This window comes from Cotesia glomerata, linkage group LG9 (genome assembly GCF_020080835.1).
Source record: "Cotesia glomerata isolate CgM1 linkage group LG9, MPM_Cglom_v2.3, whole genome shotgun sequence".
Lineage (NCBI taxonomy): Eukaryota > Metazoa > Arthropoda > Insecta > Hymenoptera > Braconidae > Cotesia > Cotesia glomerata.
Window position 1 is genome coordinate 13,288,855 of NC_058166.1, and position 25,879 is coordinate 13,314,733.

The window sequence follows — 25,879 nt, forward strand, 5'->3', positions numbered from 1 at the left end:
GACAAATAAGAAAAATTCGTTTGTCTTTGTACGGTTATATCGTAATAAATTTTAATAAAAATTCAATTTAAAAAAAAAATACGTAAACTAGGCTACTGATATGAAATACGGACCCAGTTCATCGCATTCGTAAACTAATAAAAAAGGTCCGGTCTTGAAATATCAATTTTTTCGGGAGTAATCATTGGTACATCCAAAATGGGGTGACATCCGGACGTCCACGTAAAATTTTTTTCAAAATAGCAACATGAAATGATTTTAGAAAGTAAAAGATGGTTTAATTTAAGTGTTTTATCCGTATACATCTACTTATATTGTTATATAAATGTAATATGGTTGTGATAGAGACATTTAAAGATCACAAAATTGCTTGACCTTGACGAGTCGAGTATAAAGCACAACCTCACGCGCTTCGCGCTATGAGGCGTGCAAAATTAGAAACTAAAATTATTTTAAGTTTTTTTTTTAAATTAAGTTTGAAATCTATAGTAATAAATGGAGAGCTGGTTTGTTTGTTTGGTTATACCACAAAAGCTACTGAACCGATCGGAATAATACTTATACCATAAGATGCAGCGTGTTTCGGAGAAGGTTTTAGTATATGATATGTTGGTGATTACTTATTCGGAGTCTATATTTTTTTGACTTAGAAATAATGAATTTTTGCAGCTTTTCATTTCTCGTCTAAACAAAGAAGATTTTCGAAAAAAAACGCTCAGTTTTGTAATAGATTTTTTAATTATCTATTTTATAGCTGAGCGTTTTTTTCGAAGTTCTCATTTGTTTAAGCGAAAAACATAAAACTGCAATTAGCTTTATCATCACGAGTGCAACAAGGATAGTACCGTTTCTCGCCGTGAGTGCGACGCGAGAAAAAGATAGGATAGGCACTTAACTGAAACTTTCAATGCTCATAACAAATTTTTTTTTTTTCATATTGACGTTCTAATTAGCAAATTATCTAACTCCACTTTAGAGAATTTTCCATTTGTATGGAAAAACAATCACTTCAAAATTTATTATCGACTTTAAAAAACCATTTAATATCATTAATATCTAATAGAGGTACAATATTTTGGTTTGAATCATTCAAGTAATTTATAATTGGACCATTGCTACATAAAAATGTTAAAAAATCACCCTCTAAAAAATAAGGAGTTAGAACAATTCCTAACTAGACCGTCGATATCAATTATTATTCTTTTTTGTAAGAAAGATACGTTATAATGATTGAACATTGAAAGTTATAATTAATATTAGCTAAAATAATTACATGGATAAAAGGTACATGCCAATTCAATAGAATTTGGAATCTGTGCAAGTCAAAACAATAGTCTAATTAAATTTCAAGTCTATAAATCTAAAAATGCAATTCTCTAAAACGTCCAGCAGAGCGAGCGAGTAGCAGCTAGTACAGTTGTTTGAATAATTGGTCAAAGACCTTGTAGAAATTTTGTGAGAATAAAAAACTATGTCAAATGCCGTCAAAAAAATCAAAATTGAAAGCTTTCAAAAGAAATCAGAGTTTAGATATTTTAAATTTGGCGCTTTTGAATAAATTTTCAAATTTTTTAGCTCAAAAGCTTAAAAATGAATTTATTGAACATTTTTCATCAAAAGTGGCAAAAATTCTAGTAATAGCCTAGATAGTTAACTAATTTTCAAATTTTTTTTTAACTTAATTGTAAACAAATTTGAATCTTAATTTTCAACCGTAATTAAAGTTATTAAATATTAAACTATCAAAAATTTTCTAATTTTTGAAAAATACGAAGGCGTTCAAAGTTCTCGATATGCTCATCAAAAATTTTCCCGCAAATTATAAAAGTTGGAACTAGTAAAAGTCCAGTCCATACTTTAAAAATTAAACCCCGAAAAATTGAGGAGATCCATGACGACTTCCCCGGGACCCTGAAGGTTTTGAAAAAAACAACTTTCCTCGCAAATTTCCACTACCGTATTTTCAGATAATTTTTGGATCTGAAATGTGGGAATGAAGTGGGAGGTTGGGGATTCAATAACTCACTTTGTAAATGAGGGAGTAAAAAATAGAAAAATTAGAGAGTGATTTTCTCAAAAGTGACATTTTTTAAAAAATTAAAAAAAAAAGACAAAAGTTTTGTATTGAAATGTTATTTTTTAAAAAATTTTCGAGGATTAAGTAAAATTCCAAAAAGTGTCGAAAGATGAGACACAAAATGAAGGCTAGAGAAAAAAGTGACAATGATCGAAGAAAAATGAGACCAATTTATCTGATCGCCAAATCATTAACGATCGGATAAGCCCGAGCGATAAGCTTAGAACACTGGAATTTCTGTCGACACCATGTTAATAAGTTAGTTCCACCTAAACGGCTTATTATTTCGGTTAACACGACCATAGCCTTAGTGTCCCAAAAAAAAATAAACAGGTCCACCATCGACAATCTTGGAATCGTGGCGATGCCGACAGAGGAGATGCAAGAAGACATTCTATCGGTGCCGATCTTTACTGGTACAATCTTACCTCGCTCTGCACCAGTCAGTTCCATGTTAGTTGTTAACTAGTTCATTTGTTCCGCCGATAGAGATCGAAATGGCGCCAAATTGGTATCGAATTGGGTCTGCAATGCTTTTTTTTTTTTTTTTTTGGTGTAATTTTAATTAAGACTTCGCCCACCGCAATTTTAACTCCTCAATCGTAAACCGAGAATTTAAACTCCCATCCAAAGTGGATGTTAATGCACTTGTGTTTTAGTATCGCTTGCTGGTATCGTTAATATTCGTATTAACAATTATAAAACTTAAAACTCGATTGCAGATCATTGGGAAGAATTCAAATCACCGTAAATTTTATAAAATATCTCTACTAATAATCTCGGGCAGTAATCTTTTCAAAGAAGACCACACGAGGATACTCGGAGGTTCGCGTGCCGATCCAATCTGTGTTTTAATTCGCGGTCTTTAAAATCTTTAAATTTTGGTCAGGTTTGTGGGATTAATTTTTATTGCTGGATGAAGAAGAAATATTTTAGGAAATTTTAAGATTTTTGGGGTTTGTTTTGAGGAAGTATTAGTGGAAAATTTTACTGAAAATATCATGTCAAAAATATTCTATTAATAATATCGTGTTTTAAATATCATAAAAATGTAATTTTAAGAAATTTTAGAGCAAAAATATCCACTTTAAAATATCCTCTCGAAAAAAGCGTATTAAAAATATTTCCTCAAAAATATCACCTTTAAAATATCCTCTCAAAAATATAAAATTAAAAATATTTCTTCAAAAGTGTATCAAAAATATTCTCTCAAAAATTTTACGTGAAAAATATCATAAAAATATAAATTCAAAAATGTCGGATAAAAATTATTTTCTTTACATATCCTCTCAAAAATATCATATTCTAAATATTTCTTTAAAAATATCCCCTTTAAAATATCCTCTCAAAAATATAAAGTTAAAACTATATCAAAAATATCTTCTAAAAAATTTAATGTGAAAAATATTATAAAAATATCGAATAAAAATTATTTTCTTTAAATATCTTTTCAAAAATATCGTACCAAAAATATCTCATCAAAAATATCCTGTTACTAATATCATTTAAAAAATTTCATAGAAATATTGTTTCAAAAATATCGGATTAAAAATATTTTTTTTTTTTTTTAACCCCGCTTTTCAGACTTCTGTCTCGATGGGGGTCCAGCCGAGACCGGAGGGGGACTCCAGGCTGATCGGTACATTAAGTTTGGCAGAATAAGTTTGGCAGAATACGTTTGGCGGTATTACATACTTTTTCAGCCTGGAGAGTAATGCGGCGATGGGCCGACTTTGGGGAAACTACACGCATTTGCCTGTGCCCCACCGGTAGCACAGGGCTTGGGGAAACCATCGAAAAACCCAAACCTGTACAGCTGGGCGTGAGTTACGAGCACCGATGTTCACTGAAAATTAAATTTCAGCTCACACCGGGATTCGAACCCACGCCTCATCAGTCCCAAGCACGCATGACAAGCGTTGTACCGCTTAACCATGGGACTGGCTGGATTAAAAATATTACAAAATTTTTTGTCAAAAATATCATCTAAAATATTTTTTTAACAATATCACATCAAAAAATCCTCTCAAAAATATCGTTTAAAAAATATTAAAATATCATTTTTTGTACTAAAATTTTTATAGAATTATTAATTCACGTTAAAAATTATTGAAACGATAATTCCATCAATTGTAATAACTAAAAATTATATTGGGTATGTAAAGAATCAAAAGTTGTTAATTGTTTTATTTCTGTAAAAAAAATAGTGCTAATACAAAGACAGGACCACCCGTAGGATCCTGTAAATATCATCGGTAATTATCCTGTCGGCGCTTGTAAAAAAAACCGGTTAGTTTTATATTAATAATAAAAACATATTTATTTACATGTTTAAATAACAATCCTCGTATTTTAAGTATTGATCTTTATAGTACTAGCAATAATAATAAATAAATATATGAAGATGAGGTTGGGATGGGATAGATAATTATTTTTTAATATAGTTGTTTTAAATGTTTGACATTTCAAGATTTAAATCAGCATGAAGAATTCGGCGCTACGGGACACCGTTTCTACCAGATCCTAGTTTAAGTCTTAGTTGTAGTTGTTGTCTTAAATCTATGGCATGCGGGCGTCGAACAATGGGCCCACGAGGCAACGAACCTCTATACTAAAACTAGAGTAATCTGGAATCTCCAGTCCCTAGAATATCCCTTCTTGTCTCAGAGATTTGTGATATAAAACCACCTGAAGCGAGAGATTAAGTATTTAGCAACCTAATTATTTACAAAAAAAAAAAATATATATGAGATGTAAGTTTTGCTAAAGGCAAAATAAAATTTTAAAACCGAATTTATGCAAATAAAATTATATTACTTTTTCTAAAAAATTAATAATAATAATAAATATTTTTAACTTCCCGCTAAGAAAATCGAAGATTTTCAAAAATCGGGAAGTTATTGTTTTCACCCCGTTTTGCAAAAATCAAGTTTTCATCAGATCTCGACGTTTGAAGGTCACAGGAAGCTTCCCTGACTATCCCCGCGAGGTTGTCACGGTGTTTGTATGTGTGTGTGTGTGTGTGTGTGTGTGTGTGTGAAAGTATGTGAACCGTTTATAACTTTTGAACGGCTTGACCGATTTCATCGCGGTTGGTGCCATTCGAAAGAGCTTGACCAAACTTAGATTTTTAAAACTATTTGGACCGATTCAGATCAATAGATTTTGAGAAATCTTAAAAACTGAAAAAAATTTTTTTTCAAATGTGGTTTTTTTGGAATAACTTTTAAACGGCTTAAAGGTTCAATTCCAAAAACTAATCAGCTCTTAACCTCAAAAAACCACGTCGATCGCCATTAGTCCGGTTAAAATCGGTTGATTCATTCGAGAGATATCGTGAACGAAAGAAAACCGAAAAAAATGTTTTTTCGGAATAACTCCAAAATTCCTAGCGCGATCAATTCAAAATTTGAGATTCTTTGTGAGGCTTGAAAAATTGCGTCGAATGCTTCTAACCGCGTAAAAATCGGTTTATTCATTCAAAAGTTATTGCGGTTTAAAAATTCAAAAAATAGTGTCTTATCAAATTTCTATCAGACTATTGAGCTCGAAGAGCTTTAAAGCATAGGAAAGCAATCTCTTTGAGCTCGGAGAGCTCAAAATAACCCATAAATTTTATTTTTGAGCTCGAAGAGCTCAATAACGTCATTGGTGCAATTTTAAGCGCCTAAGTATGGAATTAGCGGGAAGTTGCAGGGATGGCCTTCAGGGTCAACCGTTTTCCTAATTTTTTTTTGTCTGGAAAATTGGTCAATTTGATCAAAGTAATTTTTATTAAATTTCAATGCAATAGATTAATATTATTATTTTAGCAGAAATAGGAAAAAATTATAGGAAACATTTTTTATAGGAAATTAAATGTTCTATAAAAAAGATCTTTACTAATTTTTTCGTATCTTTAATATTTTTGTCAGAATATTAACTTTAATAAAAAATGAAAAAATTTTATTGACTTTAAATACACTGATAGAAGGATTTATTTGTATTAAATAATATTTGTTAGTAGTTAACAAATCATTTATTAGAGACCACTTTTTAATATTAAACAAATATTTCTTAGTATTTAAAATGATTTGTTTATATTTAATAAATCTGATATTCATTTATTAAATATTAATAAATCTTTTTAAATACTAAGAAATATTTGTTAAGGACTAACAAATGGCTTCTAATAAATGATTTGTTAAATATTAACAAATCTTTTTAACTATAAACAAATCCTTCTATCAGTGTAGGTTTTTTAAATAAAAAAAATAATAAAATTTAAGGTCATTATTATTGTCATCATTTTATCATTTTGTTTACACTAAAGCAAATTATCTAAATTTCGATCATTACAGTATTGTCACCATTTCTTATCCCAAACCCATTTTTTGCCCCCAAAAGCCTATAATTTACACCTCAATTCCAACAACTCCGGCAGCAGCAAGCATTATTTTCCAAGATAACAAAAACCCGTAAACTGTCACGCGACTGGCGTCTAAAATCTTGATTAGAAACAAAAAAAAAAGAAAGCCCCTGCCGTCTGGAGGGCGAAAGCTCAAGCGTGCAGCAATGCTGGTCTTCGTCCTTCCGTACACTATTTGATATTTGACGCTCAAAACAATCTATCTCAGACCCATCTACATCCATACCAAGATCTGCGGTTAGATCTCCAGATTTCGTGCATCATTCGACCACCCACACCAGTCTGGCCCCACAGGACACTATTTTCCAAACAAATTGAAAGAAAGTTCCGTTGAAAAAAGGAGTCAAATTTTGAAAGTCCAAAAGTCTGTTTATGTTTATGTTTTGATTCTCATTGACATATTTGATGTCTCTGTTAGTTCCAATTCTTCATATGCGACATATAAGCGAAGATTAATCAGCAACACCACACGATTTGTGGCTCAATCCATCGGAAGCTTATTGAGGACCACCCGAGGACATCCGAGCGCAAATCGTCTTCGTTTTCTCTTTTTTTTTATAAGAGTGTAGTGTGATAGCGATGGCTCCTACCGAGTGAAACTGAACGGCATTGGACGAGTCGGGATAGAGGACACTGTGCTGAATCGGTAAAAGTGTAAAACTTTTATTATTTGTGGTATATATCTGTCCATTGACGGTGACATAAATGACCTCCCGTCATGCCAGTTATGGTTATTATTTATCTCCTTCATTCATCCTGTGGGCGCGAAAATTCTCTAAAAGATTTCCCGGAGTTTCCGGTCCTTTCATCGGACTCTATACTCTATATGCTCTGTATACTCTGACTTTACTTATTGTGGGCGGGCGTGATAGGAGAACCTGGTAATACAATCACCACAGTCAATTTGAAGCACAATGCAGCCAGACCGTAAATAGAAAAAGAAATACAATATAATTTGGACTAAATGACCGATTTTTGGTTCTGCGGTCGACGAAGGAGAAACTTTCTTTATTGTATTTGAATATCGATTTTTGGCGTGGCTAAATTTTGTTTTTGAGAATTATCATTACCGTGAAGGTGTCGCTTTTTGAAACGGAATTTTAGAAATATTTGTTGGTTTTGGAAATGAGAAATTTTGGAAATTTCGATATAATTCTATATAGTTTTTTTTATTCGGGTATGCCTTTATATGAGTATATCAGACTATATGAATCCATATCAAGTTATATCAACCCTGATCAGGGATATTTTTTTCAAGTTTATCAAAGTATACACTACCGACAGAAAGTTTCCGGACAAGATGAAAATTTATTAAAACGATTATTAAAAATAAAATAAATCAAGAAGAAAGTCAATGACACAATCGTACACACTTTGTAAAATAAAATAGCATTTTCTTTATAGATTAAATTAATTTGTTTATATATCATATTTAAATTAAAAAGTAAACAAGAAGGTTGTCCGGAAACTTTCCGTCGGTACTGTATACAACTTTATAAGGTTATATCTGGTCATATCAGGACCTATTAAGAAATAACGTAAAATTATATATGAGCATATCAAGTTATATCAATTCTGATATAGACATATCAAATTGATAAGGCTTGATCAGGCCTGATGGGGCCAATTTTCATATCAGGCCGTAACAGAAATTAAATATGGACATATCAGGCCAGATATGAATGTATTAAAAATTTTTATATGGCCTTATCAGTTCATATCATGCCTGATCAGAATAATTTTTCACGGGAAGTTATCGGAGAGAAGAAAATAGTTTGGGTAAAGTTGCAAAAAATGGATTTTTTTTTTAATTTACTTTTTGTAAAGTTTTTAATGCGACCTGTTTATAATAAATTAAACTGTGTATTTAGTAGAGGGGGTTTTAGAATACGGGAGTGTTGGCGCAACGAGCAGTGTGTGTGTCCTGACACACGAGTACAAAAAATTTTATTTATTCGGCTTATATTTAAATAAATGAAAATTAAGTAACATAATTAACTTAATATTTTGCACGATATCCAATAAACATATAATTAAGAGATTTGGATTAATTATTTTTTGCAGAGCTACACAAAAAGTAACATTTTAGATAAACTAACTCTGTATTTTATTTGTTAAGAAATCACAAAAATCTCCAAATAAAAGGTTGGTTTCCCTAATAGAAATTCAATCAAGTATTTGGCTAGTTTAACTAGACTTAAGCTAGGAACTGGCTAGTATAATATCCAGTAACTGTCTAGTTACTGGCCAGTTTTACTAGACATCAAATAAAACATGGTGACACTTGTAGGATTTAAGATTATTTAAAATTAAATGTGGATAAGTTTGTTACAATTCAAAGTTATAGTAATAAAAATAGTGGTAATTAATAAACGAAATAATTATAAAATTTTTAATAATTTATCTCGATGACAGTCTGGAGTATTTGTTTTGATTGATGCCCACAACCGTAATTCGGTTATTATGTCGATTTTTTTTATTTTATCTATTTTTTCAAATATGTAACAGTTTATTTTTATGTTGAAATACACAATTATTTTTAATTATTTATACTGTTTCTTAATATTTACTAAAGATACTTCAACTTACAGGTTAAAGTGAAAAAATAAATATACACACATTAGTATAAGTAGAACATCGGTGTGACCAATGTTTACACGGAAAAAAAAATTTCGTTCTGGTAACCTAACTGTAGGGTTACCACAACTATACACAGTTTACTATTCGTTGTAGAGTTACAGTAACATAATGTTATTTAGTTCTGATAACTCAATGTTTTTGAGCTCTTAGAGCTCTACGGGATTGTTCTCAGAGCCAAACGGTATAGTTGGGAGCGCCCTACGTTGCGCAGTAGTGGAGTGCGCTGACATATTTCATAACCTTCTAAAATGACAAACAGAATTATTTTGTTACTCATCCATATTATTAAAAACTAGAAATTCAAATTGCGCGCATACGCGCGCGCTGTAATCTTGAACCACTAAGGAATCAGGGTCCATGTTTTCGATACTAAGCTAACTTCTATCTACCATCAATTTTAGTATAATAGGATTTTAGTACATAGGATACATTCAAAGCCATATCAAAGCAAATTTTTTAGGGGAGTTGGGAAAGAACGGATAGGGGAAAGGGGGGACCTATTCAGTGGGAATTTTTCCGTAATTGAAAAAATAATCAGACAGCCCAGACTGGGAAACGAACCCAGATCTTTCGGTTACGCGCCAAGGGCTCTACCAATTATATGCTCATAATATATTATTGTGTCGTTTATGTATATTATAATTACTTTCAGCCAATCACGTTACGAATAGTTTGCAACACATATATTTTCATATATTTCATCTTAATTTTATTATAGGATATATGAGGACAATTAAGTTTCCAGTTTATTTATTTAAGGAAATAGGTTTTTTTTTTTTTGTGAAATTAAATTTCGTTAGAACAGTTTTGTATTTATGGTTTTTCAAGGTTCATTTGCAGTGACTGTTAATTTAATTTATTAGTTGAATATATTGTGATAAGTAATAAGTTATCGGAATATATTAAAAAGACCCCATTTAACACAAAATAAAATTTGTTTTCATTTATTTATCTTTTCTCGTGCATATACGGTAATGATTTTATGTCCAATATTTATTGATATAATTAAGAAAATAAGATAATTTTGTGACGACCATATTTTTATTTTACAAATAACTTTTATTTGTAATATAAGTTCTATTATTATTTTATTTCTATTATAATACTATTCTTATTTGTCATTAACAATTATTGTTGGCAATATAAATTCGTTCTGCCGCATTTATTTATTAAATTATCAATGCTAAATCGTAAAAAAAAATTACTAAGCAGACTGCCAAAAATTTGTTATAGTCTCAGAACGATCCTGTAGAGTTGTGATAGGTAAATAACGTTTAGCTCTCAGAGCTCAACGATGTAGAGTTGCCGGAGCCAAACGGTATTATTACTATAAGAATACGTTAACCTACTGGAACTTTTTACAACTAACTAACTACTATAGAGTTCCTATAGCAAAATTTTTTTCTCCGTGTATGATTTAGTTGTAGGTGGCGCAATTTCTAATTTTTACCAAGTTTCGCTAGCCAGTTATTGGATTTGATTGCTGGCCAGTTACTAGATATGATCGCCAGCCAGATACTAGATTTAATCGAGTGAAAAATTGATCATTTTTACTAGGGTTTGTAAGATGTAAAGCTTTGTTGCTAGGCAACTGTTGTTATGGAAGCGTTGCTTAGCAAGTTTGTGCTGATTAAATTTAATAATTTCAAGTAGATTAATTGTTATAAGTGAATATAATTAATTAATAACAGTCAAATAAAGTATGAATTACTGTTATAATATACAATTTAGGGAAAAAAAGTACCGTAGAATTAAATAAAATTTTGCAACCTCAAAATAACCGTTCTGCTTACAGTAAACATAGTCGGTAGTCTGGCGCTCCGTTTATAGCAGATTTGAACGGAACTTGGCGCCAGATTCTACCGAATCTGTGGATATCGACCGAGAAATTATTTAATTCTTCCTTTTCTAGCTACTAGTTCGTAAAACAATTCGACGAACGGCTTAATAGCAAAATAAAAAAGAAACAACAATAAATATCTTAATTAATAAAAGAGAGATATAAAAACTCTAAACAGTCTAGAGCAGATAGATATCTTTATTTCCTCGGTCATAAATAGCAATTCTCCTTTTAATTACATCGACAATTACCGAGCGATATTTACTAACTCGGTCCGAAGACACCGGAGGACCATAAACAAACTTTTTTAGTAAGGATTAGGCTCGAGTTCTTATGGCTAAAAATTAGAGCCCAATTGAAAAGTTAAATAATTAAAATTTGGACTCGGGGTAAATAATTAAACATAAGGACGAGGATAATTAGAAGTTTCAAGAGGTAATTTTTTGAGTTCCCGGGCAGGAAGAGAGACAGGGAAAGAGCCGGAATTTGTAACAGTTGTTTGCTCTCATATTTAAAATTTTTTTAAATCCTCTCATCCTCTTGTCCTCTGTCTTGTGGCGAACCCTTGAGCTGGTTCCGATGGATGGACGTGGACCGGCTTATTCTCATTCTCAATGAACTCGACGCACGCCAATGAACGAGCCGAGCCTTTGAACAGGACTAAGGTAATTAGCTCGTGGGCCTTAATGAGTCGAGATGAAGAACGTCTCAAGGTCAAACCGGATATTCAGCCGCAATCGACTTGATTTTTAAGTAATACTTTTACTTATTGCTGTTTTATTGTTAATAAGCGTCAATAAATATTTCCTCAGTATAATTTAATTATAATTTATTTTTTTTACGTCAGAATTACAAAAAAAAATTATAATGTCAAGATTATAATATAACTTTTATTTAAAATATTTTTTTTATTATTATTTTAGCTGAAATAGTAAAAATATGAAAAAATATTAAGAGACCTTTTTTGTAGGAAATTAAATTTTCTACAAAAGAAATTCTTATAAATTTTTTCGTATCTTTAATTTTTTTAAAGTTTAAAAAGATTTTTTAAATTATCTATATTATTAAGAGAATAAGAAAAATTTTGTGTCCAGGATAGTCCTATAATAAAATCGGTTTTTTTATTGAAATTTAGTGTCATTGCAAAGGTCTTGACTTGAATTTATGCCTTTTCAAGGTTTCATTTCATTCTCACCGATAGTCAATTTATTATGATAAGTATATTTAGGCTACCCCATGCAGGAAACCCCCAGAGTTGACAAAGGGGCCAGGCTTGGGCCAGTACTGGGAAACCTAGCTTCGGCGTACCTGTATTGGCCCATGCGTGAGCCAGGCTGTTTAACCCAGCCTTGGCCATGCCAATGATTATCCAACCTTGGGCCAAGACTGGCTAACCCAGCCTTGGCCATTCATTGGCGACCCAAGTGTGGGCCGAGACTGGTTAACCCAGCCTCGACCATGCCAATGATTATCCAACCTTGGGCCAAGACTGGCTAACCTAGCCTTGGCGATTCATTGGCGACCCAAGCTTGGGCCAAGACTGGGCAACCAAGCCTTGGTCGGCCCAATTATTACCCGAGCCTGGGCCAGAACGGGGTCACTCAGTCACGGCCACAATGATTACCCAAGAGTTAGCCAAGATTGGGAAACCTACACTGAAAAAAAATTAACTTGATTCAAAAAAAAAATTCTTGAACCAAGAAAATAACTTTGAAGAGTTTAATTGTCTTCAATCAAAACGAAAAATTCTTTAATTAAATAAAATTTACTTAAATCGAGAAAAATTTTACTAACAATCCCTTATTGTCCGTTACTCTAGGATATTCTTATCTAAAAAGAACCGTGCGTGGCATACACGGGAGTAGCACTGTGCTTCTTATATAAGCAGGTTGCTAACTTCACAATAGTAACAATAAAGTTTCAATTCTAAAAATATTATAATTTTATTTTTTTTTTTTTAACAATACTTAGTTTAAGAATTTTTCTACTCAAATCAAGAAGATGAAATTATTAAAAATTATTTACTTGATTTAAGTAAATTTTTTTTTCTTTGTAGCCATAGGCGTTGAATGGCAACCAAGACTTGAGCCAGAATTGGGTAACCTAGCCTTAGCCATTCAATGGTAAATTCAAATTTCATAAATCATTAAGTAATAGAATTTTATACAGTAAATATTTATTGTTTAACGAATATTTGCTAACAAATTCTAAAATTTAAAATTTATTATTTAACCAAGACAATTGCATATCGTCAAAATTGTTATAGTCTTAAAAAAATTAAAATATAATAATTTACAGTTGAATTTTTAATATTGATAATTTTAAACATAAAAATTTATCATAAGATATTAAAAATATACAGAACGATGTACAAAGTTTAAAGTAATATAAGAACTTGACTCTTGCATTTTTTTAACTATAATAAACATTTGTAAAAAATAGTTCATTTTCATCGAAACACAATATTAAATAACATAAATTATATAAATAATAAACCGCCACGCTTCGTCACCATATAGATTTAGCTTATCAGAATAATGAGATGTGCATCAACTTATCGGTCGTACGATGTAAGGGTTAGTTATCAGTCTGGCAAGCGCGCGGCTCGGGTTCGAATCTCGGTTAGAACGGATACGATTTTTCACTTTATTTCTATAATTAGCAACAGTTAGGTTCGAATTTACTTTACTTACAAAATAAAATAAAAAAATAACATCCCAATAATTCTTTTTTATCATTTTTTATCAAATGGTATGGGCCAGACTTGAAAATTAACTATGGCTCAGCCCTGGTAACCAGGCATGGGCCAGTCCTGGTAATCAGGCGTGGGCGTCCTGGTAACCAGGCTTGGCCCATCGTTATCATCCCAGACTTCAACCAAGACTGAGCCAAGCCTGGCTTACAAGCTTGGCCCAGACTTTTACATAGTTGGGCCAAGCTTGGGCCAAGCTAGGCCCCGTGGTACTTTCCTCTATGGAACATTCGAAAATGCTTTATCTCTAGATACATACTGATAGAAGGATTTAGTACGGAGTACTGAACTGATTTAGTAACAAAATTTTTATTCATTTATTTGGGAGAAACAAATATTTTGTACCGATTAATATTATTTGTTACAGTTTATTAAATGATTATGAACAAAGCCTTATTACATGGAAATAAATATTTATTTCCATCAAATAATACTTAGTAACAGGAACTAAATATTTCTTCGGTAAGTATTGTCGGTAGATGGATATGACCTGGCTAGATGGTTATAACCTATTCACTGACTTAGATTATTTTATTCAGCTCGATTTTGGGAGATAATCAAACCTTTGACAACACACATACTCCCAATAATTGGTTTCTAATATTTATGTCTTTTCTCAGTGGAGTTTAGTGTACATTTTTCAATTTGTTTATTCCCATACAGGACAATACGACGGGACCAGATATGGGCCATGCTTGGCGCAATGCTGTCTATCTCTGGCCCATGCTTGTAAACCTGCTTTGGCCCAGCCTTGGTAGAAGTCTGGAGTGATAACAGGGTGCCAAGCATGATAACCAAGACTAGCCCAAGATTGTTAACCAAGACTGACCCAAGTATGTTAACCAAGACTGGCCCAAGTTTTTAAGCCAAAGCAAGCCCAGGCTTATTCACCACTATAGAATTTACTAAAAGAAGTAGATTACAAAATATATTTAGAATTTAATTGTTTAATGTGAAACCAAATTAGTATTAAGAACCCAATTAAGGCTGCCAATGGCCTGGTCAGCTCGGTGCTCGCTTTTCGAAAGAGTGGGACCCGGGTTCGATCCCAGCACGCACCAATATTTTTCAGTGATTATAATTAAAAATATGTGCGTTACGTTACGTTACGTTGCCAGCCTCTGGAAGTGGCAGAGATAGCCGGGCGGCACACGTCTGACTTGGGCGATCACACATTTAAGCAACAACTTGAATGGGTGACCACTCTACTCAACGTTGGCTAGCGCGAGGGATCTCTGCACACTAGGAGAGGGGCCTAATGCTCCAGTGGTCGATAAAGAAGAGTTTCTTATCAATCACTGTAGACATGGGTTTTCTCTGTGGTTTCCCCATGATTCTGTTCCAACAGCCTGAGAAGGTGAGGTTCAGGGTGAATACGGTACAGAAAGCACAAGTCGGTCCACAGCCGCAATAAAGAGGGAGATATAGAGTGGAGATATAGAATGGAGATAAAGTGGGGATGTCAGCCTTGTAAAAACCAGATAATGGTATACAAGTAAAACTCAAAAATAAAAAAATAATAAGAACCCAATTTCGAACAAATTGAATTCTCTGAAATAAAATAGTAAAATTATACGAAACGGTTAAATTATTTTGTATAAAATGAGTAGTTGTTAAGGTAAAAGCCCCAATAGATGATCATGTACCAGTATATGATCATTCCATGTATTTGTACACCTATATTTGTGAATATAGATATACAAATACATGGAGTGATCATATACTGGTACATGATCATCTATTGGGGCTTTTACCTTAGTTGAAATTATAAAAAAGGAATTTTTTAATTGTCAATAATTTATTTCAATTTTGATGTAGAGCTAACGCAAGTTTAGACGACTTAACTCTTAATTTAGACCTTACTTTCGCTAATTATAGAAATAAAGTAAAAATCGCATTTACCTTAACCGAGATTCGAATCCGAGCCGCGCACTTGCCAGACCGACCACTAACCCCTATGCCGTATGACCGATAAGTTAACGCACATCTCACCATTCATATAAGCTAAATCTATATGGTGACAGAGTGTGACGGTTTATTATTTATATAATTTATGTTATTTAATATTGTGTTTTGATGAAAATTATCTATTTTTTACAAATGTTTATTAATTTAAAAAAAAAACAAAAGTTAAGTTCTTACATTAACTTTAGACTTTTTAAATCGTTCTGTATATTTTTAATATCATATTATAATATTTTAATTTTTTTTTAAGACCATATCAATTTTGACGATATACAATTGTTTTGTTGAAATAATAAATTTTCAATTTTAGCATTTGCTATCAAATATTCGTTAAGTAATAAATATTTACTGTTCTAAATTCTATTACTTAATGATCAATTAAATTTGAATTTCCCATTCAATGAACGGAGAAAAAAATTTTGCTATAGGAACTCTATAGTAGTTAGTTAGTTGTAAAAAGTTCCAGTAGGTTAACGTTTTCTTATGATAACAATACCGTTTGGCTCCTGCAACTCTACATCGTTGAGCTCTGAGAGCTAAACGTTATTTACCTCCCACAACTCTACAGGATCGTTCTGAGACTATAACAAATTTTTGGCAGTCTGATTAATAATTTTTTTTACGAATTATCAATGATAATTTAATAAATAAATGCGACAGAACGAATTTATATTGCCAACAATAATTGTATATGACAAATAAGAATAGTATTATAATAGAAATAAAATAATAATAGAACTTATATTACAAATAAAAATTATTTGTAAAATAAAAATATGGTCGTCACAAAATTATCTTATTTTCTTGATTATATTAATAAATATTGGACATAAAATCACTACCGTATATGCACAGGAAAAGATAAATAAACGAAAACAAATTTTATTTTGTGTTAAATGGGGTCTTTTGAATGTATTTCGATAACTTATTACTTATTACAATATATTCAACTAATAAATTAAATTAACAGTCACTGCAAATGAACCTTGAAAAACCACAAATACAAAACTGTTCTAACGAAATTCAATTTGATAAAAAAAAAAACCTATTTCCTTAAATAAATAAACTGGAAACTTAATTGTCCTCATATATTTTTAATAATATGGATGAGTAACAAAATAATTCTGTTTGTCATTTTAGAAGGTTATGAAATATGTCAGCGCACTCCACTACTGCGCAATGTAGGGCGCTCCCAACTATACCGTTTGGCTCTGAAAACAATCCCGTAGAGCTCTGAGAGCTCAACAACATTGAGTTATCAGAACTAAATAACATTATATTACTGTAACTCTACAACGAATAGTAAACTGTGTATAGTTGTAGTAACTCTACAGTTAGGTTACCAGAACAAATTTTTTTTTTTCCCGTGTAGTATTATAATAGAAATAAAATAATAATAGAACTTACATTACAAATAAAAATTATTTGTAAAATAAAAATATGGTCGTCACAAAATTATCTTATTTTCTTAATTATATCAATAAATATTGGACATAAAATCACTACCGTATATGCACAAGAAAAGATAAATAAACGAAAACAAATTTTATTTTGTGTTAAATGGGGTCTTTTTAATGTGTTCCGATAACTTATCACTTATCACAATATATTCAACTAATAAATTAAATTAACAGTCACTGCAAATGAACCTTGAAAAACCATAAATACAAAACTGTTCTAACGAAATTCAATTTGACAAAAAAAAAACCTGTTTCCTTAAATAAATAAATTGGGAACTTAATTGTCCTCATATATTTTTAATAATATAGATTAGTAACGAAATAATTCTGTTTGTCATTTTAGAAGGTTATGAAATATGTCAGCGCACTCCACTACTGCGTAACGTAGAGCGCTCCCAACTATACCGTTTGGCTCTGAGAACAATTCCGTAGAGCTCTGAGAGCTCAACAACATTGAGTTATCAGAACTAAATAACATTTTGTTACTGTAACTCTACAACGAACAGTAAACTGTGTATAGTTGTGGTAACTCTACAGTTACGTTACCAGAACGAAATTTTTTTTTCCGTGTATCAGTGCATAATTAACCCTAGACTGGTCATCCGTATAGCGTGACGCTGCGTAACAACTACTCAACCTATAGAGACTAGCTATAGTGCGAGCGAGAAACTAAAAAAATAGTGACCAGTCTAGGGTTAAGAAATTACCTTTTATCTTGTGAACTATTGACATTTTTAGAGATATAAGCTCCCCCTGACATTACACTCATCGAGACCTTTTATTTGAGTACCCACATCAATTTTATATATATATTAGGGTGATTCAAAAAAAAAGAATATTTTTTTTTTCGTTTGGTACTCTGAAAAATAGGTTCCTAGACACCTCTAAGAAAGCCTCTCCAAGCATGAGTTCTTAATTGTAACGGGAAGGTCCTCCTTCTTACAGTTTTCTATTTTTTCTTATTATCAGATAGAAAAATTTATATCTCGCTTCCAACTACTTGAAAAAATATCTTGTTCCTTAGATTTTGTAGGAAATTGAATGCTCTACAAAACAGGTCTCTTACGATTTTTTCGTAAACCCAACCGTTTAAAAGATACTAACGGTTAAAGTTTGATTATTTTTGGGAAAATTTTTTATTTCTTATGAATTTTATAACTCAATGAAAAAAAATCATTATGAATGATGAAACTCATAGTTTTGTAGGAAATTTACTGCTCTATAAAAATGGTCTCTTATGATTTTTCGATCAAGTTGAGCGTTTACGAGATATTCATCGTCAAACATCAATGCATATCAATTTTTCTAGTTTTTGATCAATAATTCGAAAAATTTCAATTTATTCTCTGAGTTTCAAGGAAATTTAGACAAATTTGAGTTTCTATAAATAGAAATATGTTATGAACTATTTTTTTAATTAGTTTTTTTAGTCTTGGGCATGTTTGATTATATTAAAACAAAAAATTAGTGCATTTTTTTAAATATATAATTCAATTTAGTGTGTTTCACATGTGTTTCACTTTTTTATCGAAGAATTTATTTATTTAATTATCAACTGCCATATAATTTTCAATATTTTCAACATAACGGTACACTTTTACTGTAAATAATTTCCTCTATTGCAGTTTGGGTATTTTTTTCGATGTTCTTTGATAACTTGCAATAAGTATTGGAATTGATCTTCATTTTTTGTCAAGCATTGATTATACTCACTAACTAATGCAACAGCTCGTTCTGCTGAATCATTAACAACTTTCAATTGGTTAAAGTATTCTTTATTTTCAATGTAACTGTCATTAGTAGGCCACGATTCAATATCTTTATCAAGGAAGTCATATGGTAAATCAAAGATTTTAAAGAGATTTAAAGACTTTTTAGAAACAAAGTCACTCAGACTTTTTTGCGTTAATGAATTCAAATCGTTTTTATCAATTATAAATTTTTTAGCTTTAGAATCTGTACCGTTACGAGTATTAGCAGCTCCAACAATATTTTTTTTTACTTCCAATGAAACGGTATCGTCAAATAACGATAAAATGGCAAGTTCATCACTTAAATACCATAAATGCAAAATCATTTTTTCACAAGTTGCTGAAGAAATCAATGAATTGATATTTTTGTACTCGAATAAATTTTTCAAAAAATTCAAAACAAAAATCCCCTCGAACGAAAATTTTATGTATATTTTGTGAAAAACAATTTAAAAATACGCACTGAACAAATTTCATAATAATAAATGACAACGCGATTAAGATTTTAAATTATTAAAGATAAAATTAAAAAAAAATATTATTAGAATAAAAACTTTCAAATGAATTTTTGAACAGAAAACATCTATAGGAGTTGCTTTTATAATAAAAACTCAAATTTGTCTAAATTTCCTTGAAACTCAGAGAATAAATTGAAATTTTTCGAATTATTGATCAAAAACTAGAAAAATTGATATGCATTGATGTTTGACGATGAATATCTCGTAAACGCTCAACTTGATCGAAAAATCATAAGAGACCATTTTTATAGAGCAGTAAATTTCCTACAAAACTATGAGTTTCATCATTCATAATGATTTTTTTTCATTGAGTTATAAAATTCATAAGAAATAAAAAATTTTCCCAAAAATAATCAAACTTTAACCGTTAGTATCTTTTAAACGGTTGGGTTTACGAAAAAATCGTAAGAGACCTGTTTTGTAGAGCATTCAATTTCCTACAAAATCTAAGGAACAAGATATTTTTTCAAGTAGTTGGAAGCGAGATATAAATTTTTCTATCTGATAATAAGAAAAAATAGAAAACTGTAAGAAGGAGGACCTTCCCGTTACAATTAAGAACTCATGCTTGGAGAGGCTTTCTTAGAGGTGTCTAGGAACCTATTTTTCAGAGTACCAAACGAAAAAAAAAATATTCTTTTTTTTTGAAACACCCTAATATATATATATATTTATATATATATATATGAATATATGAAAAATTTATCAAAATGCATGTGGGTACTCAAATGAAAGCTCTTGATGAGTGTAACATCGGGATGAGCTTATATCTTTAAAAACATCAATATTTAAGAAATTACAGTGCAATTTAACAAAAGTCATTATTTAATAAAGCAAAATTTTATTTATTTATAGTTCACAAGTCACATAGTGACTGCAAGGTTGCTAGTTTATTTTATTCATATTATTATTATCTATATTTTGGCCTAAATATTAGAAATTCGAAAAAATGATGAGAAATTTTTCTTGTAGACGATTAAATTTTCTACAAAAAAAGTTTTTATCAATTTTTTCGTATCTTTAATTTTTTGGACAGAATATCGATTTAAACAAAAAATGAAAAAATTTTATTAAAAAGTTTAAAAAGACTTTTTAAATTATTTATATTATTATCATTATTTTGTCCAAAATATTAAAAATTCGCAAAAATGATAAGAAACCTTTTTTGTAGACAATTAAATTTTCTACAAAAAAAGTTTTTATCAATTTTTCTGTATCTTTAATTTTTTGCACAGAATATTGATTTAAACAAAAAAAAAATATTAATGAAATAAAAAAAATTTTTAAATTAATAATAATAAAGACATAATAATAATAAAGACATTTAAAAATTTAAATGCGAGCAATTGTCAAGCAATAATTTATTTAAATTAATGACTGGTGTATATTAAAGAATATGTAAGTGCCTCAACAAGTTTATAACTTAAATAGAAAATGCAACGGCCGAAACAACAAAACCGGCTCGCGAGTTGAATTAACATTTATTTCAATTACTCCGATACTGGGAAAAGGCAAGGGGGTAGGTAAGTCACTCGAGGGTTAGGTCCGTTTTTTTATAGTTCAACGTTTTTTTTTATCTAATATATGTAGGTAGTATATGTGTATATAATATAAACCCCGTAAAATGTCACCCTTGTCACTCCTCAGGCAAAGTATTTACTGTCTGGTCCAGATTTTAGATTTAAACTCGGTCCTCATAAATTTGAATTTAAATATAAATTATTCAAATTCAAATAGACCGTCTTGGTCCCAGAATAAGCGATTTTATTTGCAATAACTTTTTTTACGAGACGGGCTTTTGTTTACATGACTCTTTTAAGCCGTCTACTGCTCCTGATATGTACTACGGATAGGATAAGGAATACCGAATACAAAATAACAAACAAGAAATATCTGGAATAAGAAATAAGGAGGGAGACATACCAGTACCATACAACTAAAAAATGAATAATAAAAAAGCATATGAGGAACGCGCCAGACACGCGCGACCGTTGAAATCTTGAGCGGTAGCTTTAGCTCCTTTCTTTATCTTTTTCTTCTCCTCCTTCTTTTGAGCCTGCTTCTTCATTTCTTCTTTTATATTTATTATTATTATTTAAAAAATTTTTTTAATTTCGTCAATAAAATTTTCTGATAAATTTTTTTAAAAATCAAAATGCTGCCTAAAATATTAAAGATACGCGAAAATCGATAAGAATTTTTTTGATAGAGAATTAAATTTTCTACAGAAAAGGTTTCCTATCATTTTATCGTATTTTCAATATTTCGGCCAAAATAACGATAATAACAATAATAATTAATGAAACTTTAAAATTCGTCAAAAAATTTTTATTTTTTTGTTTAAGTCAATATTCTGTCTAAAATATTAGATACAAGAAAATTAGTAAGAATCTTTTTGATAGAAAATTTAATTTTCTACAAAAAAGGTATCTTATCATTTTTTTAATATTTTAACCAAAATAATGATGATAATAAGAATAATAATTCATTGAATAAAAATTTATTATTATTATTATTGTCGTGCTGGTACCAGGAGAATTCAACCTGAAGATATCCACCGAAAAGCCATTCACTCTTCTTGGTCCTGCTCGATTTTTCACTTTCCCATCACTGGGACCGACACACCTCCGAAGGACCATTACATGTCCCATGTCTCTTGTAGATGACGCATATGTATATATGTATACGTATAATAACATAATGAATAATGAAAGTAAAAGTCAGTCACTGTCAAAGGCCTTTCAAGAGCATTCAAATTTCTTTTTTAATATTCAGGTAACCAAATTTTATTGATTATGTTCCAGTTTTTTTTCTTTCTCCAAAATTTACTAAACTTTTTCATAAAAAAACTCCGATCATAATCCGGCAGTGACTTTAAAATTTTTATCATTGACTCATACTCGAACTCGATATGAAAAATTTTTCAATAGAATTCCAAGTATTTATTGTCCTTTGGAAAAAAAAAGTTTTGACAATTTAAACATTAATAACAAGTTTCCAAAAATACAAAGTTCTATCATTAGAATAATTTTCAAAATTCTGTATCTCGAAAATTTTTGGTCGAAAGTTAATCATTACAGAAATGAAATTGAAGCTAAAAATCAAATCTATCCAATAAAATTCAAACCAATTTTTTATCTTCAATGGTTAAAAAGTTACAATAATTTGAATATCAATAATGAGTTGCCAAAAATTCATAATTATTTTTCAGAATAGTTACTTTTCAAAATTTTATATCTCGAAAACTATTGGTCGAAAGTTGATCATTACAAAAATGAAAATGAACCTTAAGACCTAATCTATCCAACAAAATTTGAAGCAGTTTTTTATATTCAATTCTTCAAAAGTTACAACCATTTTAATATTAATAATGAGTTATCAAAATTTTATACTTCAGAAATCAATCACAAAATATTTTCAAAAACATGAAATTGCTTAAAAAAGTTTTCCTTCGTCTAAGATAAAATTTTTCCTTCAAAATAATTCCTTGAGTTATAAAAATTTACCCTAGAGTTAAAAAGTTTTTTTTTTCTGCGTATGAGTCACGTATAAAATATCATTCGATACCTTATTGCTCCTCACCGCACCAACTTAACAATAATCCAGAAAATATATTCCAATTTTACGGACACTTAGCAACTTAGTATCCTGTATAATTTGAAATAATCATATATAAAGCATAATTCCTAATTTAAATATTAAATATTCAGTAAAAAAGGGTAAGCATGAGAGTGCACTCGCTGAAAGTGAATTTGAAACTCCATTGAATAGTAGCAAATTGTATAAAATCTTTTTCATTAGACTACTTATAATGGGCGAAAAAATCGGAAAATCTTTTTTGTAGTCGGTTTGTTTTTTAATGATCCTCTTCACCCAATCCAGAATCTGTGAGAGCGAGAATTCGTTAATGACCGGTAACGTCAGTCCGGGTAGTCCCGGGTGTTATTATATCCCTGTCAATGTCCTCTTGAAGTTTTTGAGTAAATAACCGCACGGTAATCGCGAGCTAGCGTGCTTCGGCATCGACTTAAAAAAACCCAAAAATATAATACGGTCCAGGGGAGGCTCCAACATCCCTCCGAATCGACCACAATAATCTAAACCGGACTCGGCTCAACCTCAACAGATCAAGCTTCAAGAGGAGATTACGACCGACTATTTACTTTTTAAATATAAATTCCAAGTCTTGAAATAAAATTTTGTCTAATGGTAAATTGTGAACGGGTTTGTTGTGGCTTCTTCGCTAAATCGCGTGACTTTAAATGGGCTAGTTTAATGAGAGCTAAATTGTACGAAAACTTCTTTCTTTACAGATTTGACAATTGTCCAATTTGGAGTTGTAGAATCTTTCGAGAATTTGCATAGACATAAAAAAATACAATGATACATTTTTTAGAATTTTGGTCTTTAAAATTAGCGATTCTCACTTTGTTACAATGTATGTAAGTGTAATGACAAAAACTAATAACTGTACTTTGTGATTGCGTGATACTCGAACAAAGCTACCGGCGACGTGTTACATGTTATGTTACATATTTATGTGTATAATGGATATGTAAGGGAAGGAGGGAACATCTTCGACGGATCTATGATGAAGAAGAGGCGTCTTCAAAGCAAGCTTTGTTGTCAGTTATCGGACATTTTAATTATTTGAAGGGCGATTAGGCACGCCGAAACCAAAAGCGCTTCGGGGAAACGATTATGCATGGAAAAGTTTTAATTTCGAATTCGTCAATGTCTTCAGACTCGGATTTTCGATCGATTGAGTGAAGCGAAGTTATGGTCGGTGTCAGTGACCTGCTGGTTGTTATTCTTTGAGACTATGTTTTGATAGTAGACTTGACGTAAAAAATGAAAAAAAATTAAAAAATTTTAATTTTTACAAATTATAGAAGAATTAAAATTTTTTTAAATTACATTCGAAATCAGAAAAATTTATATTTAAAATTAAATTTATAAAATAATAGTTCGAACTGTAATTTTTTTACGGCTTTATTTTTAAAACGATATCTATAAATAGACTGACAAAAATATTGAATTGATTTAAAATAAAAAAATTGTTGAGTTGAGAAATCTTTTTTTGGCTTAAATAAATTTTATTGAGTTCAAAAATTTTTCTATTGAGGCAAATTATGTTTATTTTCTATGTAGATTTTATGTATTTTAATCTTATGAATTTAAAAAACTTCGTAGAGTAAATTTTTTACTTTTTTTTAAATAAAAATAAAAAAATAGTTTTTATTAATTTATACATTACAAAATGCGTATTTAAATTTTACAGCAAACGGTAAAAATAGTTAATTTTTAACATCTATTTAATGAGATTCAATGGATGAAAATATTAATTTAAAAATAGTTATTAAACTATTTGACCTTTCAATTTTGAATATGTTTTGTATAATATTGTTATGGTTTTATTTAAAAAAAAAAAATTAGTTTGTGGGATACGACGTATTAAAATGTCAATATCGATAACCTTTATTCTTAGTTTGATTCAATAAACAAATTTTAATATTTACACGGAAAAATTAAATTATAAAAAGTAATAAGTGTCGCTTCAAATTTAAAACTAGAAAAATTGCAGTTCGAAATAATATTTTTATAATTCAAAATTTGAATGTTAATTTTCATAGATTTAAATGTAACATTTACATTTTAGAACGTAATTTTTATAAAATCTGTAAAAATTGTAGAAAATACAATTTGAAACTGTAATTTTTCCAGTTTTTTATGTCAAGCGTTTTCTTTAGTGTAAAGCTTTTTTTCCATATAACAAAAAATTGCATACAAAAATTTTTTAATAAATTTTCCTCTTTATTAATTTATTTTTTAAGAAATCCTAAAAATTTTACTCCTAATATTTTCCAAAAAAAGTTAAATTTAAAAAAATACTCCATATTTAAAAAAAAATACGATTAAATTTTCAATAAAGTTAAAAAAACATTGCAACGAGCCCCGAATCAAAGTAAAGCAATACCAGCGACAAATTGGCATGCAAAAAAATTGAAGCATGGCGAAATTGAAAAAAAATTCATTTATAAAGTACAAAGTACAGAGTAAAACCGAACTTAGCATTAACCATTGCCGATAACAATTTTCTTGCTGGCAGTAAAATTAAGCACTCATAATACCCGGTAGAACAATAAGGGTTCGTAAAATTTATAAATGGGTGTTTGTGCGTACATCGAACAGGTATGTCCTGCTTTTCACCAGATCCACTTGTCCAAAAATTAGTTATACCTGACCATACTACAAACTACATACAACTTGCTCCCTCGGAGCTCCGAGGGATATTATGTCTGAGCAACCGCCCTTATCCCTAAGGCTCATTCCAACTTTATGGACATTAAAGCTTTACTTATTTCACTCGCTCTCCATTATGCATTATACCGAATAGAACCCTCGGGCTGTAATTGCCGTGTGTCCTTAGACTTAAGTTTAAGCCTCAAATACTCATCCTCAGTGTTA

The 25,879-nt window shown here is 30.3% G+C and overlaps 1 long non-coding RNA gene across 1 annotated transcript; it reads right to left on the bottom strand.

Annotated features, from left to right (window-relative positions):
* Positions 1–761: 761 nt before the first annotated feature.
* On the bottom strand, positions 762–11,215 carry LOC123271630. The gene is made up of 3 exons (XR_006510928.1): positions 11,205–11,215; positions 2,469–2,471; positions 762–895 (listed from the first exon to the last, which is right to left on the bottom strand). It is a non-coding gene; the product is annotated as an uncharacterized LOC123271630 (long non-coding RNA).
* Positions 11,216–25,879: the final 14,664 nt, after the last annotated feature.